We start from the raw sequence: 5,139 nt of genomic DNA, 5'->3' as shown, positions 1-5,139 counted from the left end.
TGGTAAATGTTAAAACTGCAGTAAAATCTACCTAAACTTATTCATGGTTGATGGGACCTTCTATATTTTCTTCCCACCTGTTTTTATTTGGATTTGCTAAACTTTTTGTTGTTGTTAATCCTCACACAAGGATATTTTTGCATTGATTTATTTTTTTTTGAGAGTGGAATGGAGGGGAATAGACACCAAGAAATATCAATGTGAGAGAGACATGTGGATTGGTTGCCTCCCACGGAAGTCCCAGTGAGGGCCAGAGATCGAGCCTGCAACAGAGGTATATGCCCTTGACCAGAATCGAATCGGAACCTTTCAGTCCATGGGCTCTATCCATTGAGCAAAACCGGCTAAGGCTGGATTTACTAAACTTTTAAACTGATAAGAACAGATACTACACTTGATCTTAGCCAAAAGGCCAAGAAGCGATGGATTTACTAAACTTTTAAACACTAGATCATGTTTAGCTTTTTTCTCTCTTATCGCTTACATTTCTGCATTATTTTGGTTCAAATATAGGCATGGCATTGACACTGAAGTAATAAACTGCTTTTTAAAGAAAGGTTTTCTTCTCAATTTTTCTTTTATCCTTATAAGACAATATATGATACTCCCCATCAAACCCAAAGTAGCTATTTTTCATTGAGGTCATGAGTCCTAAAAATAATTGTGGTTTCTATAATTTCTGATTCTTATCATTTCTGATTCTCATGCTCTAATAAAGTCATTTTTTTCTTACCTATTTTACTTGCAATTTGTTTATCACCCATGTCCTCTTTCACCTATTCTCCTTTAAACTGTTCTGTTAGTTTGGTATGTATAATTTTTTCCTGTGATATCCCTTCATGGATAGCTTATCATAATTCTAACATATAACAAGATGATTCCTATTTGATTAATCTCTATCTTATTTTCTGGTGTATTTGTTGAAACATTCCAAACAATAGGCAGTCATTTATAATTGTATACCAAAATTATGTTTATTCCTTATGGCCAAATTCTATTTATGCAACAAATATGCTTGAGCATTACCCCCTCAACCCACGTTCCAGATAGTGATAGGTATTTATGATACAAAAATGGAAAAATATGTTCCAGGATTGCTCTCCAGCAGAGAAGAAAAAGATAACTAAAAATAATGAAAAAATGTGATGAGGGTTATAAGAGAAATTTTAAAAGAAGTCCATGTGCAACAATAAAAAAGGAAAATCTACTATGTCTTTGAGCATAAATGTTAGTAACATCTTCACATATAATGTCAGAAAAAGATGGGAATAGAGGAACATTTAGGAAGTGAGATTTACAATAGACCAAAATGTGTGGATGTGTGAAATAGTACACAGCAGGACACAGAGTTAGGAGTATAGAATGCAAATGGAGAAGATGAAAGGAGACTAGAATCAAATGATAGAGAGGTTTCTAAGTATCTTAAAATGATCTCCATTGTATCTTGAGAAGTCATTGAGAGACTTTAAGCAAAGTGGAATGATCATACTCATATTTTATAAAGATTAATATAACTTTAATAAGTAAAATTGAACAGAAAATTGAAGAAGAGGAGGTTAATGTGAAAACCTTTGAACTATTAAGGCAGGCTTCATAGAAACATAAACTTAAAAAGCAGTAATAATATCTAAGAGAAAGGGAAAAATGTGAAATCTAACAAGATCTGACAAGAGAATTGTGTGGCCAATTGAAAATGGGTAATGATAACTGAAATACAGTTTCCATGTCTTTGTATTTAGCAAATAGGTTGACAATAGTTTCAATTAAAAAAAAACCACACACAAACAAAAACAAAAAACAGGTAGAAGTGCAAATATGTTCTGGAGAGTGACAGTTTGAATTTGAGTTTTTACTACCTTTGAACCTGTGGAGGCAAAAACTACTGACACAGGTCTGAATAAGAAATAAAGTTTGGGCATTTCTATCATATTTATAAGTGAAGTTCTGGCCATTGTGAAGATTGCTCAGGCTAAGAGAGTGGTATAGGAAGAAGCATTATGAAGTGTGACAATGATCTTCAAAATCAGAAGACATTAATAAGAGTGGGATGTGAGAGAATTTCCTGAGATATAACAGAAAAAAAGAACCAAAATAATCAATGAGGTCAAGACTAAGGACTAAGCTATGCTTTTTGAAACTGGCTATTAGAAATCCTATATGAGATCATCAGGGTAACCTTTAGTGGAATTAAATGAAGGAGCAAAAACCAGATTACAGGGGCATAGGAAGTACAGAAATGGAGACAGAGATGCCCTACCAAGAACCTGAGATTTGATAGAATAAAGAAATTGGGAGTAGGTTATAAGGCAATAAAAAAATCAATAGAGAGATTAAGTCCTTAACATTATAAATACCAAAACATGTTTCCAGGTAAAAGGAAATTGCCAGAGGGGAGAGAGTTTGAATATTACTACCACTGCTACTTCTATTAGTAGAGACAATTAGTAGTTCCATTTTAGAGGACATCAGGCAAAAAGGTGGGGTGGGGAGCAGCAGTGACTTATATCAATTATTCTATCCTAAGAAATGAAGAATGTGTTATATAGTCATTCTTCCTTATCATCTAATGTGGTGTTTTCAAAATACTGATAGAAGCTTTTATTTCCTTTTGAGCAGTGACAGGGTCTTAAGCTTCTTTTTACCAACCATTTACAGTACAGAACTGACTGGTAGGGGCTTACCATTCACTGAATTAGGTGATTATTTATATTGAAAATGCAACATTCACATTATGTAAGTGGTCATCTATTTTGCCTACTAATAAAGGGAGGTATTTCTTGTTCATTGCCTGTGAATATAGTTCATTTTCTGACTGCTGTAAATTCTTAGCTCACATATCTTCTTAGTAACATCTCCCCAACTATCCCATGCGTAATCACACTCCATGCAATGCTGCTACACACCTCTCCCCTCCAAATTCCCTCCCTAGTGTATGATAGCATATGTAATTTCCTTATTGGGTTATTATGTTCTGTACCCTGAATTAAAATTTTAATTACATGAAGGTCAAGATTTTCACCTGTTTTATTCAGTGATGAGGAGATAGAAGGGGTCTAGGCAGTCAGGGATGGGGCCCTGGGAGGGAAGTAGAACTGGGAAGTCCAAGAATAACAGGATGCAGCCTACTGACTGTGCCCTGTTCCGAGAAAAACCTCAGAGAAAAACAAAAGGACCCAGAACTGGACCCTATAAGGTTTCAAGGGTATGGGACTTTAGAACATGAGACAAAGAAGCTTCACCGGCAACCCACTTGGGCTCCCTCCCTGCTGCTCCCTGCCTGCTGCAGGGACTCCTCTATCTCTCAACAAGCTTCTGCTTACTGTCTTTGCCTGTGAACTCATTTTTCGATTTTGCCATACAACGAACTCGGACCTAAACATAGCACTTCGCATTCTGTGATGTATCCTCCACTACCTTGCATGATGTGTGGCAAGCAAGAGGAACTCAACAAATATAAATATATGAAAAAAACTATAATTAAACTATTATTCACATTTACTCCCTCGTTTACAGTTGTACATTTTTTTCCATCTTCCATATCCTACACTTTCACAAAGTACTTCAAAGCACCACCTCAATTTAATATATGTGTATAAAATGCTATCATGCATAGATATTTTATCAATGCTCTAAAAAATACTTAGGAATTGCTATTCATTCAAACACAGAGTATAAGAGAAGTTTAAACTAGAAGTAAACTGGGCATTCATTTCTGGAAACTCTTCTCTTAATGAGCCTTAAAGCAAGGAAACAGCTTTAATTCTTTTGAGCTACCACTCTGGTTCTATTTAGTGTGTTACAAGTTCAGTGGTTAAATAGTTCTTCAGTTGAAGAAAATGGAAACAACTCTATTAGGCTAATGACAAGGGCTGATTTTTTTTTTTCCTTTTCTTTAGGACCAAGAACAAATTAGGTCATAGAAATGGATTAGATCCAAACATACTGTCTTGGCTTGACACAGAGGAAAGGTTCTGGTCCAGAATTACACAGCATCTGTACTGTTAATGCTAAACTTACTATTATGTAGATGGAGAGACTTGTGGAAAAGTAAAAATGAGAAGAAATAGAAATAGGAAATGAGTCCTTTGGAAAGCTAATGAGGGACAATGGTTTTTCTAATGATTCTAAGTTAGAGTTCCTTTGATGCCCAAAAGTCACACCTCCTGCAGAGTCATTGAGCAAGTTGTGACAGAACATGAGCTCATGCCCTGTGTAGAGCTCGCACTGATAATCACAAAGCTTGTCATATGGAAAAGTATCTTTGACTTCCATTAAGCTCAATGGAACTCGACTGATTGTCCCAGAAAACTGAAAGCGTAGCATTCTGAATTGATCACTAAAGTGGACGCTGGCAAACTGCCCTGGCTAACTCTGTCTTTTGTCTGACTAATTTCAGACAGATTTCCACAGGTCATATGTTGTTGAGGACTAGACACTGCAAGGTTTGAGACCTGGTTCTGCCATGGAACAGGAAACCAGGGAACTGGTGGGAAGGTGACCTCGCATTCTCCCACTTGAGCAAAGAACACTCAGGAAAGTGCCGGGTTGTTTTGAATCAGGTATTTCACTTCATTAGCAGGCAGGAATGTAGCCATCACTTCAGAAAAAGACCAGCATAATAATAATAAAAAAAGGGCCAGAAGAGTATGAAAAATCCTGATGTTGGCAAATAGTGTTTCACACACCTGGTAGAAACTTATTCTATGAGGGCATTATCTGCAGCTGTGTATCTCCTTGAGGACTTTGAAAATTTAGGAAGTTTCCACTCACTGTAGTGTCTCCTACTTCTCATAGCTGCCTCTAAACAGAAAGGTTGCTATGTCCTCTGCCATTAAATAGCATTTAAAGAAAAATATTTCACACTGCCAGTTGGTATCTTTGTATTAGTCAATTCACATTCCATTATTTTATGCACTCACATCCAGGAGCATATACAAATCAAAGGTGATGTCAAGTATGTCATTGAAATTTAGTTTTATTAAACTCCAAAACATGTCTTGTCCTTCTGAGATAGAAAAATAGGGTTAGGTAGGCAGTCAGGGACAGGGACCACATGGAAGTAGAGGGAAGGGAAGTCAGACATGGAGGCAAACAAAGGACCTAGAACTAGCTAGATGGGCACCTGGCTGGGCGGGGAAA

At 36.5% G+C, this 5,139-nt stretch overlaps 1 pseudogene; it reads right to left on the bottom strand.

The window, feature by feature from the left end:
* Positions 1 to 316: 316 nt before the first annotated feature.
* On the bottom strand, positions 317 to 424 carry LOC114231206 (U2 spliceosomal RNA; annotated as a pseudogene).
* Positions 425 to 5,139: the final 4,715 nt, after the last annotated feature.

This window comes from Eptesicus fuscus, chromosome 10 (assembly GCF_027574615.1).
Source record: "Eptesicus fuscus isolate TK198812 chromosome 10, DD_ASM_mEF_20220401, whole genome shotgun sequence".
NCBI classification, from domain to species: Eukaryota; Metazoa; Chordata; class Mammalia; order Chiroptera; family Vespertilionidae; genus Eptesicus; species Eptesicus fuscus.
The sequence above is the reverse complement of the archived record's forward strand: the minus strand, read 5'-3'. Positions and strand labels throughout refer to the sequence as shown.